Source organism: Oncorhynchus nerka, linkage group LG6 (genome assembly GCF_034236695.1).
Source record: "Oncorhynchus nerka isolate Pitt River linkage group LG6, Oner_Uvic_2.0, whole genome shotgun sequence".
NCBI classification, from domain to species: Eukaryota; Metazoa; Chordata; class Actinopteri; order Salmoniformes; family Salmonidae; genus Oncorhynchus; species Oncorhynchus nerka.
The window spans coordinates 23989773-24003137 of NC_088401.1; the positions used below are offsets into that span (position 1 = coordinate 23989773).

A 13365-nucleotide genomic window follows, 5' to 3' on the forward strand; every position below is an offset into this window, starting at 1 on the left:
GGGACCTGATTGATGACGCTGAACTGGGAATGAAAGCCTGTGAAGAGACATACAAGGATTTATATTTGAAGGGGAAATGCAGGGAGATGGGGAAGATTATAGCAGATATGCTTCTAGAAAAATAGCACTGGGAGGAAGTCTTTAATATCCCTTGACTTTTTCTCTGCATCTTGACTCACAGTGACTTCAGAAAGTATTCAGACCCCTTGGCATTTTCTCTGCATCTTGACTTACAGTGCCTTCAGAAAGTATTCAGACCCCTTGACATTTTCTCTGCATCTTGACTTACAGTGCCTTCAGAAAGTATTCAGACCCCTTGACATTTTCTCTGCATCTTGACTTACAGTGCCTTCGGAAAGTATTAAGACCCCTTGACTTTTTCAAAATGTTGTTAGGTTACAGCCTCATTATGAAATTGATGGGGGACAAAAATCCTCATCAATCTACACACAATACCCAGTAATGACAAAGCACAAACAGGTTTTTAGAATTTGTTGATAATTTATTAAAAATAAAAAACGGAAATATCACATTTACATACAGTTGTTGTCAGAAATTTACATACAGTTGAAGTCAGAAATTTACATACACTTAGGTTGGATTAAAACTCGTTTTTCAACCACTTGTTAATTAACAAACAATAGTTTTGGCAAGTCGGTTTGGGGAAATCAAAAGAAATCAGCCAAGACCTCAGAAAAAAATTGTAGACCTCCACAAGTCTGGTCCATCCTTGGGAGCAACTTCCAAAAGCCTGAAGGTACCACTTTCATCTATACAAACAATAGTACGCAGCCGCAGCCGTCATACCCCTCAGGAAGGATACGAGTTCTGTCTTACTTTTTATTTTTTATTTTTTTTACCCCCTTTTCTCCCCAATTTCGTGGTATCCAATTGTTAGAAGTTACTATCTTGTCTCATCGCTACAACTCTCGTACGGGCTCAGGAGAGACGAAGGTCGAAAGCCATGCGTCCTCCGAAACACAACCCAACCAAGCCGCACTGCTAAGCGCGCATCCAACCCGGAAGCCAGCCGCGCCAATGTGTCGGAGGAAACACCGTGCACCTGGAAACCTGGTTAGCGAGCACTGCGCCCGGCCCGCCACAGGAGTCACTAGAGCGCGATGAGACATGGATATCCCTACCGGCCAAACCCTCCCTAACCCGGACGACGCTAGGCCAATTGTGCGTCGCCCCACGGACCTCCCAGTCGCGGCCAGCTGCGACAGAGCCTGGGCGCGAACCCAGAGTCTCTGGTGGCACAATAAACCACTGCACCACTCGGGAGGCCCCGAGATGAACGTACTTTGGTGCGAAAAGTGCAAATCCGTCCCAGAACAACAGCAAAGGAAGATGCTGGATGAAACAGGTACAAAAGTATCTATATCCAAAGTAAAACGAGTCCTATGTAGACATAACCTGAATGGCCACTCAGCAAGGAAGAAGCCACTGCTCCAAAACCACCATAAAAAAAGCCAGACTACGGTTTGCAACTGCACATGGGGACAAAGACTGTACATTTTGGAGAAATGTCATCTGGTCTGATGAAACAAAAATAGAATTGTTTGGCCATAATGACCATCGTTATGTTTGGAGGAAAAAGGGGGAGGCTTGCAAGCTGAAGAACACCATCCCAACTGCGAAGCACGGTGGCGGCAGAACCATGTTGTAGGGGTTCTTTGCTGCAGGAGGGACTGGTGCTCTTCACAAAATAGATGGCATCATGAGGGAGGAAAATTATGGGGATATATTGAAGCAACATCTCAAGACATCAGTCAGGAAGTTAAAGCTTGGTCACAAATGGGTCTTCCAAATGGACAATGACCCCAATAGATACTTCCAAAGTTGTTGCAAAATGACAAGAGGACAACAAAGTCAAGGTATTGGAGTGGCCATCACAATGCCCTGACCTCAATCCTATAGAACATTTTTGGGCAGAACTGAAAAAGCATGTGCGAGCAAGGAGGCCTACAAACCTGATTCAGTTACACCAGCTTTGTCAGGAGGAATGGGCCAAAATTCACCCAACTTATTGTGGGAAGGCTACCCAAAACATTTGTCCCAAGTTCAACAATTTAAAGGCAATGCTACCAAATACTAATTGAGTGTATGTAAACTTCTGACCTACTGGGAATGTGATGAAAGAAATAAAAGCTGAAATAAATCACTCTACCAGTATTCTGACTTTTCACATTATTAAAATGAAGTGGTGATCCTAACTGACCTAAGACAGTGAAAAACTGTGAAAAACTTATTTGGCTAAGGTGTATGTAAACTTCCGACTTCAACTGTAAGTATTCAGACCCATTACTCTGTACTTTGTTGAAGCACATTTGGCAGAGATTACAACCTCAAGTCTTCTTGGGTGTGATGCTACAAGCTTGACACACTTGTATTTGAAGAGTTTCCCCCATTCTTCTCTGCAGATCCTCTCAAGCTCTGTCAGGTTGGATGGGGAGCTTTGCGTCACAGCTTTTTTCAGGTCTCTCTAAAGAAGTTAGATTGGGTTCAATTCTGGGCTCTGGCTGGGCCACTCAAGGACATCCAGAGACTTGTCCCGAAGCCACTCCTGCATTGTCTTGGCTGTGTGCTTAGGGTCATTATCCTGTTGGAAGGTGAACCTTCACCCCAGTCTGAGGTCCTAAGTACTCTGGAGCAGGTTTTCATCAAGGATCTCTCTGTATTTTGCTCCGTTCATCTTTACCCCGATCCTTACTAGTCTCCCAGTCCCTGCCGCTGAAAAACATCCCCATAACATGATGCTGCCTCCACCATGCTTCACTGTAGCGACGGTGCCAGGTTTGCTCCAGACGTGACGCTTGGCATTCAGGCCAAAGATTTCAATCTTGGTTTCATCAGACCAGAGAATCTTGTTTTTCAAATCAAATTGTATTTGTCACATGCGCAGAATACCTTACAGTGAAATTGTTACTTACAAGCAACAATGCTTTAAGAAGTTTTAAGAAAAAAAGTGTTAAGTAAAAAATAGATAGGTAAACATTTTAAAATAAAGGTGACAAATAATTAAACCGCAACTGTAAAGTAACAATAGCAAGGCTATATACAGGGGGTACCGGTACAGAGTCAACGTGCTGGGGCACAGGTCAGTTGAGGTAATATGTACATGTAGGCAGGGGCGCGCCAGGGATTTTGGGCCCCATGAAAGATATCACATTGCGACCCACCACCACAGGCCACATCAACCCTGCGCAATTGCTGTAACCACACACCTCCAGAAGCCAATCGACCCATTCAAGGCTTTAAATAACTCTACCTTTGCAGGCTTGCAACTCTCTTGTAGTCCAATATTTACTGTACTATATTTACTGAGAGTGAGCTGTGAAAATATAATACTGCAGACATGCATGCAACATTATGCATACAGTGGAATTCACTATTTGATGCAAGCCTGATACCCTCTATAAGAAATGTGCTAAAAGCCATCTTTTACAGTCTAAATGTAATTTTAAAGGAAAAGTTCTTGAACGGAAAATTCTCTTAACATTAATGAATAACTTAAAATAAATACAACTTAAATATACATTAACCTCTTCAATTAAAATAAATTAACATTATCATCTATAGAATGATATAACAAACAGAATAAAATCCGAAGCAGATTTTTGAACTAAGTATACAGACCAACTAAAAAAAGAAGCAGCTGTACAGTGGAAATGGAAATGAAAATGGAAATGGAAAGGCCTGATGGTGGCGCTAGAGGAAAGGTCAAGAGGTCACCAAATCAATAGGTTTCTTCCACTTGGGGGCTTGATTGTGCACAACACATTTTATGACAATCCAGCCATTACTTTGAGATATATCTTGTTCTCAGTCTGTTCTCAGCCTGTGGGCATCATGTGTGTAGTGATCCAATATCCATAGCCATGCCATTGAACAGTTATCACTGGCCCTTGCTCTGCTTTACTCACCAAGAGCCCAGCGCCCAGCCTTCTTGCTAGCAAAGTCACTGATTAAGTCTTTGAAGTTCAGCTTTCTAGCTATCTGACTTTCAATGGAAAGCATGGCAAGACTGCAAAGTCTGTCCCGGGACAGATAGTGGACCTGAAATCGTTTTTTAAAATCAGTTTTAGCTTACTGAAAGCTCTCTCGCCACCAGCAACAGTCACAGGCAGTGTGCAAAATATACGGAAAGCAATGCACACTTCTCCAAAATGCTTTGCAGCTACATCTTACAAACTGCATTCAGAAGACCAAGAGGGGACAAGTTAGGGGGGAAAATGGCAGCATATACAGTGTTCAGGTGTCTTACTTTATTTTGAAACTCAAGTGTAAGATCTCTGGAATACTTCATGACCAGTGGTTGGCACACAGAAGAGACTTTATCCTCACTAATCTGCCCAACTTTCAGAACAGCAGAAAAGGATTCTACAATTTTTCCAGTGGCGTGGAACCTAGTGTCCTAATCACTTATCATGTTGTCCATAACAGTAAAAAACACTGTGTTCCAAAACACCGTTGCATCACTGTCCTGAGCTGTCTCCTCTTAAGAGGTCTCATGGAATCTCTTTCCTTTCCTCTGGCGGCTGTGTTCCTTGCTAAATTGAGGTGCAACATCCATTTGCATAGCAATCAGTGTTGCCTCAGACAGGAGAGACTCCCATCCATCTCTAAGAGCCTGCATCTCTTCCTTTAAGGCTCTGATATTGGCTGCCTCTGTGTCAAGGGAGACTTTTCCTGACTGGAGAATCACATTCCTGTCCTCAATGCATTGCAGTCCCTGCAATTATGTCAACTGACATGTCATTCAATACAATGCTGCTCACCTCCTTCTTCAGTTGGGAGTAGGGCTGGTTCAGGGGTATGGAGATGGGGAGACAGGGCTGCTGAGTCTGAAGCTGCATCTGTTGGGCCTGGCACCAGGCAGGGGCAGAGGCTCTCTGGATGTTTACTTTTGCCAAAAAGAAAAAAAGAAACTATTAGTTTTATTAGTACATTGTAAATAAAATATTATATTAATGATGAAATGTACCATTTCATTTTTTAACCTAATGTTCTAATAATTGTTTAGGGCCCCTGTCAGTCACAGGCCCTTAGAATCCCCCTCACCCACCCCACTATGCATAGATAATAAAAAGAGAGTAGCAGCAGCGTAAAAGACGGGTCTGGGTAGCCCTTTAATTAGCTGTTCAGTAGTCTTATGGCTTGGGGATAGAAGCTGTTAGGAAGCCTTTTGTACCTAGACTTGGTGCTCCGGTACCGCTTGTCGTGCGGTAGCAGAGAGAACAGTCCATGACTAGGGTGGCTGAAGTCTTTGACTCATGGTCTGAGAGTCTTTAGGTGTCTTTTGGCAAACTACAAGCAGGCTGTCATGTGCCTTTTACTGAGGAGTGGCTTCCCGTCTGGCCACTCTACCATAAAGGCTTGATTGGTGCTGCCGGGATGGTTGTACTTCTGGAAGGTTCTCCCATCTCCACAGAGGAACTCTAGAGCTCTTTCAGAGTGACCATTGGGTTCTTGGTCACCTCCCTGACCAAGGCCCTTCTCCCCCGATTCCTCAGTTTGGCCAAGCGGCCAGCTCCAGGAAGAGTCTTGATGGTTCCAAACTTCTTCTATTTAAGAATGATGGAGGCCACTGTGTTCTTGGGGACCTTCAATGCTGCAGACATTTTTTGCTTACCCTTCCCCAGATCTGTGCCATGACATAATCCTATCTCGGAGCACTACAGACAAATCCTTTAACCTCATGGCTTGGTTTTTGCTTTGTCATGCACTGTCAACTGTGGGACCTTATGAAGACAGGTGTGTGCCTTTCCCAATTATGTCCAATCAATATAATTTACCACAGGTGGACTCCAATCAAGTTGTAGAAACATCTCAAGGATGATCAATGGAAATAGGATGCACCTGACCTCAATTTCGAGTCTCATAGCAAAGGGTCAGAATACTTGTGTAAATAAGGTATTTCTGTTTTAGATTTTTTTTAAATTATAGAATCTGTTTTCGCCTTGTCATTACGGGGTATTGTGTGTAGATTGCTGAGGATTTTTTTTTATTCAATCCATTTTAGAATAAGGCTGTAACATAACAAATTGTGGAAAAAGGTAAAGGGGTCTGAGTACTTTCTGAAGGCACTGTGTCTTATGGCTGACTTGACTGGTAGGCCTGTACTCTCTTGTGATATACTTTTATTGTACATGCAAACGATGTGAAAGACTTACCACATCAGGCCTTCAATGTCAGGCAGTGGTGGAAAAAGTATCAAATTGTCATACTTGAGTAAAAGTAAAGATACCTTAATAGAAAATGACTCAAGTAAAAGTGAGTCACCCAGTAGTAAAAGTTTAAATGTATTTGTTTTTAAATATACTTAGCTACAAAAGTAAATGTAATTGCTAAAATATACTTAAGTATCAAAAGTAGAAGTAAAAGTGTAAATCACAATATTTTTTCCTCCTCTTCGTCTGAAGACAAAGATGGCCCCACTGAACGGCCCCACTAGACTGAGGGGCAGCTCCGGCCTGAGGGGCAGCTCCGGCCTGAGGGGCAACTCCGGACTGAGGGGCAGCTTGGGACTGAGGGGCAGCTCGGGACTGAGGGGCAGCTCCGGACTGGCTGACGACTCTGGCGGATCCTGGCTGACTGACGGCTCTGGCGGATCCTGGCTGACTGGCGGCTCTGGCGGATCCTGGCTCACTGGCGGCTTTGGCGGATCCTGGCTGACTGGTGGCTCCTTGCAGACTGCTGGCTCTGGCGGCTCCTTGCAGACTGGCGGCTCTGGCAGCTCCTTGCAGACTGGTGGCTCTGGCGGCTCCTTGCAGACTGGCGGCTCTGGCGGCTCCTTGCAGACTGGCGGCTCTGGCGGCTCTAGCAGCTCTGGACAGGCGGGAGACTCTAGCAGCTCTGGACAGGCGGGAGACTCTAGCAGCTCTGGACAGGCGGGAGACTCTAGCAGCTCTGGACAGGCGGGAGACTCTAGCAGCTCTGGACAGGCGGGAGACTCTAGCAGTTCTGGACAGGCGGGAGACTCTAGCAGCTCTGGACAGGTGGGAGACTCTAGCAGCTCTGGACAGGCGGGAGACTCTAGCAGCTCTGGACAGGCGGGAGACTCTAGCAGCTCTGGACAGGTGGGAGACTCTAGCAGCTCTGGACAGGCGGGAGACTCTAGCAGCTCTGGAGAGACGGGAGAATCTGACGGCACTGGTGGTACTGGGCCGAGGACACGCACCTCAGGGCGAGTGCGGGGAAGAGGAACAGGGAGTACTGGGCTCTGGACACGCACAGGAAGCCTGGTGCGGGGGACTGCCACCGGAGAGCTGGTGCGTGTAGGTGGAACTGGATAGACCGGACCGTGCAGGCACACTGGAGCTCTTGAGCACCGAGCCTGCCCAACCTTACCTGGTTGAATGCTCCCGGGTCTCCTACCTGGCGGCGCAGGTCTCCTACCTGGCTTTGCCATACTCCCTGTGTGCCTCCCCCCCAAGACATTTTTGGGGCTGACTCTCGGGCTTCCAGCCCTGCTTCCGTGCTGCCTCTTCAAACCGCCGCCTCTCTGCTTTGGCTGCCTCCAGCTCTGCCTTGGGGCGGCGATATTCCCCCGGCTGCGTCCAGGGTCCATCTCCATCCAGTATCTCCTCCCAAGTCCAATAGTCCTGATTGCGCTGCTCCTCCTGCCGCTGCCTGTCACCACGCTGCTTGGTCCTGGGTTGGTGGGTGATTGTCATGGCTGATTTCCTCCTCTTAATCTGAAGAGGAGGTGTAGCAGGGATCGGACCAAAATGCAGCGTGGTAAGTGTCCATAGTAGATTTTAATGAATAAACCGAAACCGTACAAAACAATAAATGAAACATGAAAAAAACGAAACAGTACTGTGTGGTGAAACAAACACAGACACGGAAACAATCACCCACAAAGTACCCACAGACCATGGCTGCCTAAATATGGTTCCCAATCAGAGACAACGATAGACAGCTGCCTCTAATTGAGAACCAATCTAGGCAACCATAGACATACAATATACCTAGAAAGGAAACAGCCCCATAAACATACAAAACCCCTAAACAAGACAAAAAACACATACATCACCCATGTCACACCCTGACCTAACCCAAATAACAAGGAAAACAAAGAATACTAAGGTCAGGGTGTGACACAGACGCTGCAGGGATGACCAGGGATGTGCACCCGCACTGGATGTTCTCTTGAGAAGAGCGTGAATTGGACCACTTTCCTGTCCTGCCAAGGATTCGAAATGTAACGAGCAATTTTCTGTGTCAGGGAAAATGTATGGAGTAAAAAGTACATTATTTTCTTTAGGAATCTAGTGAAGTTAAAGCAAAAGTGTAAATGGTCAAGTAAAGTACAGATACCAAAAAAACTACTTAAGTAGTACTTTAAAGTATTTTTCCTTAAATACTTTACACCACTGATATCAGGTCTCTTTATTTATTAGCTAATGCTGTAAATCCATTTTAATGAAATGTTGTGTGTCATTGTGTTCTATATCCTTCAGAATTGTCTGTGTGAAAGCTGTTTTCAGCTGCACTTCCACTGATGGCCACATGAAGCCAGTATTCCACTTCACACCAAAGTGCCAGTGTAAAAAGCAATGGCAGTGAAGAGCAATGTGTTCCAATGATTATGCTACTGCAATCTGACCACACACTAGCTGACTCTACCTTCTGTTACAATACCACAGCCATTTACATATCATAACTCCCTGTGGATATGCCCTAATAAAATAGTGCACACACCAACGCTCCAGATCAAGTTAGATGGCTATACTGTAGTTATCCATAATATAAATAATGACTTTCCAGAGATTATATATCTGTGTGTGGGAGAGGGTGGGAGGAATTTATTCCAGGTGACAGGTTTACATTCAGTAATTCACAAGACAGTTGGAACACACCCTTCATAAGGATCGGGTAAAGATACATGTGGTCTGAGGTGTATTAAGAAGACATAGCCTACTGACGTGTCGCTGTGACATTCTTTGTAACTCCTATTACACTCTAAAGGGAATACTTGTCATACCCAAAGCCAGTTGGCCTGTTAATAATAGCCTAAAATTAGATTGATCAACTCCAGTGTTTTGACTCAAAAGCAGATGCATAGAGACTGATACAGGCATTTGCCCTGAAATAACCGGCAAGCTTAGTTATTCAGTAGTGCACGTACCTCCATTTCAATAGCTATAACAGATACTACTCTTCCTGCCGTTGCATTGGGCAGCAGGAGTGACATTTGTCTGAATACTGTAGTCCAGAGGGACAGTAACTGCATTTATCTCACTCAATAAAGCCACTGGAATTGAGCTCCAACAGCCAGCCCACATCTGTTTAACTGACAGTAACCTTGGCCTATGAGGGTTGACCTAAAGCGTTTCCTTAATTGCGCAATAGTGGGCGTGAATGTGTGGAACGCTTGGTTCTATTGTGGAGAGCGAGAGGACGGTTTTGCAGGTGAGGCACTCTCTGCTGAACTGCATTTAGGCTACGGCAACCCGCCAACTAGACATTTCAGAAATAACGGTATTGGTTGAGCGGATTGTATCAGTTGGCTGTGAGCACAAACATATCTCCAGGAATCAGGTAAACACGTTTTCAAGTGAAATACCCTATATAGTTCATTCGGGACGGACTTTAGCGCGTTAATGGTAATGAGAGTAGCCTAATGTCTGTTCGTTTTGTTTTGGGGTCACTGAGTAATGTTATTGTGTTTACTGTGAAGCTCTATCGATGGGTGTTTTGAAAGTTTACCTTGTTGCAGGTATACATATTTTCTATTCGAAGTTGTCTAAACATTTTTGAGCGAACTGTATTGCCTTATGCGCATTTCATTATTTGCGAAAATGACTTGTTTTTACAACAATATCCCACATCCGTGCGAGGGAGATATTACATACATTCCCTTGAATTATGACCATTTCTCCTTTCAGGCTACTGTATTTTACTGTATCAGGTCTCCATGCGTTCAACAGCTGTTGATACAAAGTATCCTGTGCGTAAAGCTTCGAGGATAGACATATGGCTACTGTATTCTACATCTGGAATTCATTCTCCAGTCGCTGAAAGCTACTCTGTAGAATGGTTTCATTTTGAAACAGCGAATACTTATATTCCTGCATACTGTAATAGTGAATATATCCATATCTGCAGCAGTACACCGGTCTTTGGCAGTAGGCTGTAGGGGAAATATTCGATGTCAGTCTCTGCAGTCAAGAATGTTGATGTGCGGTGATTGTCGTGTACAGATGGCTGGCTTCACTGCAGGCGCGTGCCACTGGCAAAAACATTGGCGCCTGTTCTGATTGGAGTTTCGTTTGGAATGAACACTGCTGTAGGCCTACAAATATTGATGTAGCCTAAATTATTACTGTTTTACAAAATGTATACTGGTGTAGCCTATTTGATCTCAAGGTTATGTTGGTTATGTTTTGCACTTTGAGTGTTGGACATCTTATCTTTTATTACATTTTCCCCCACATCACTCTGGATCAACTTGAATGAAATTTCGGATGGAACCTGGCTGTGCTGTATGAATTATCATGGTGAGTACAAATAAATACTTCCTACATTTCCACACAAAAGGAATATAACCTGTTGGAGGGGTCTGCCCTTGTCACCTATCAACAAATTGTGGGACATTTAAGTCTACTGTAGGCTACAACTGTTAGGCTCCTTTGAGATTGCCAAATGCCTTGGAGGCTATAAATGCATAGCCTAGCCTACCACAGCAAATGGCATTGCAGGTATGACACAGAGAGAGTTGAATTGGGGTGAATTGACTACAGACAGAATGCCTTTTGCTGTGATAAGGAAGTGAATAAACTCAAGAAACACAGTTCAAAAAGGTTATTTTTAGGACAGCCTGTTCTGTTTGGGTTTTAACTTACCGGTATTTGTCTCGTATTTAATCTTCCGAACCCCCCAAAGCTGTGGATTAACCACAGCAAATGTCAGTCAGCACAGCACTAGAAACACTAAGCTATTAAAATACTACAGAAATGTCTGTCAGTTTTCGGTCTGGCGTGCTGTTATTGTAATTTTTGTGCAGCTGATACTTCCTATTTATATTGTTGGGCTTCTTCTGTCCATTCCCTAGGGGAAAAGTTCAGTTACTGCCAGGCAGATGTGCCTCTGGTTCTCTCCTCTCTCTCTCTCTCTCTCTCTCTCTCTCTCTCTCTCTCTCTCTCTCTCTCTCTCTCTATATATATATATATATATCTCTCTCTCTCTCTCAATTCAATTTAAGGGCTTTTCTGGCATGGGAAACATATGTCTACATTGCCAAAGCAAGTGAAATAGATCATTAACAAAAGTGAAATAAACAAAAAACATTTTTACAGTAAACATTACACTCACAAAAGTTCCAGAAGAATAAAGACATGTCAAATTTCGTATTATGTGCAAATAGTTAAAGTACAAAAGGGAAAATAAATAAACATAAATATGGGTTGTATTTACAATGGTGTTTGTTCTTCACTGGTTGCCCTTGTGGCAACAAGTCACAAATCGTGCTGCTGTAATGGTACACTGTGGTATTTCACCCAATAGATATGGGACTTTATCAAAATAGGGTTTGTTTTCAAATGCTTTGTAGGTCTGTGTAATTTTGGGGAACCATTTGTCTCTAATATGGTCATACATTTTGCAGGAGGTTAGGAAGTGCAGATCAGTTTCCACCTCATTTTGTGGGCAGTGTGCACATAGCCTGTCTTCTCTTGAGTGCCAGTTCTGCCTACAGCAGCCTTTCTCAATAGCAAGGCAATGCTCACGGAGTCTGTCAGGTATTCTGCCACTGTGTACTCTCTGTTTAGGGCCAAAATATGTTTTAGTTTGCTCTGTTTCTCCTCTCTCTCTCTCGCTCTCTCTGTCTCTTTCTCTCAGGGAAATGTTTTCCTGCAATAAGATACAAAAGCAAAAATAATCCTTATTGATCTGCAGGTATAACTCAGACTCAGACTCCTTTCCCAGCAGCAGTCATAAAGTGCTCCATTACCAGAATGACTCATGCCTACTGATCAGACATTTTTCATGTAGCCAAACTTATGGGATGATTATGAATGCTTAAGTGCTATGAAAGTCAAAGTATCATCTCAGCATGGTAAATATTTGATTGCAATACCCTGGCTATGCCTGCTCCAGTGTTGCTGCCCCCTCCCTGCCTTGTAGTTTGGGAGAAAACAACCACTGTTTCAGGTTGTCAGGGCTTTAGTGCATATGGTCTTTTTAATTCAACTTGGGTGCAAAGACTTCTGTATTCACATTACAGTTTCCTGGTTATATTTTGTAAAGCAATATATATGGTCGTCTCTGACTGCAAGATTGTTATGCACTGATTAACTGGTTATATTTACTTTTTGAGATTGTAAGATAGAATCTCAGATTGCACTGCACTCTCCCTCTAATATAGAAGCTCATGAAAGAAGGTTCGAAGAACCCTATAGGCTATGCACAATGCATTCCGTAAGCCAGTGGTTCCCAAACTTTTTATAGTCCCGTACCCCTTCAAACATTCAACTTCTAGCTGCGTACCCCCTCTAGCACCAGGGTCAGCGCACTCTCAAATGTTGTTTTTTGCCATCATTGTAAGCCTGCCACACACACTATACGATACATTTATTAAACATAAGAATGAGTGTGAGTTTGTCACAACCCGACTCGTGGGAAGTGACAAAGAGCTCTTATAGGACCAGGGCACAAATAATGATATAATAATAATCAATAATTTTGCTCTTTATTTAACCATCTTACATATAAAACCTTATTTGTTCATCAAAAATTGTGAATAACTCACCACAGGTTAATGAGAAGGGTGTGCTTGAAAGGATGCACATAACTCTGCAATGTTGGGTTGTATTGGAGAGAGTCTCAGTCTTTTTCCACACACAGTCTGTGCCTGTATTTAGTTTTCATGCTAGTGAGGGCCGAGAATCCACTCTCACATAGGTACGTGGTTATGAAGGGCATTAGTGTCTTAACAGCGCGATTTGCCAAAGCAGGATACTCTGGCAGTATCCTAAATCTGGCAGTGGCTTCTGATTAAATTACATTTTCACAGAACTACTTTTTGCAATTTCGATCAGGCTCTCTTGTTTAGATATCGGTAAGTGGACTGGAGGCAGGGCATGAAAGGGATAACAAATCCAGTTGTTTGTGTCATCTGTTTCGGGAATGTACCTGCGTAATTGTGTACCCAACTCACTCAGGTGCTTCGCTATATCACATTTGACATTGTCCGTAAGCTTGAGTTCATTTGCACACAAAAAAATCATCCAATGATGGAAAGACCTGTGTGTTGAAGAGCTCCAACTTCTTAATCATAGCCTGAATTTGTCCCGCAAATTGAATATAGTTGCGGAGAGTCCCTGTAATCCTAGATTCAGATCATTCAGGCGAGAAAAA

General features: G+C 43.7%; 1 protein-coding gene and 1 long non-coding RNA gene across 2 annotated transcripts in view; one reads left to right on the forward strand and one right to left on the reverse strand.

Annotated features, from left to right (window-relative positions):
• Positions 1 to 481: 481 nt before the first annotated feature.
• Positions 482 to 10982, reverse strand: LOC135572173 (uncharacterized). Its single transcript, XR_010464064.1, has 2 exons — positions 10854 to 10982; positions 482 to 4906 (listed from the first exon to the last, which is right to left on the reverse strand). It is a non-coding gene; the product is annotated as an uncharacterized LOC135572173 (long non-coding RNA).
• Positions 9557 to 13365, forward strand: part of LOC115130200 (protein 4.1-like) — an 89230-nt gene continuing 85421 nt past the window's right edge. Inside the window, exon 1 of the mRNA XM_065019407.1 lies at positions 9557 to 10508. The gene's annotated coding sequence lies outside the window, so the exon portion shown is untranslated. The remainder of the gene's footprint in view (positions 10509 to 13365) is intronic.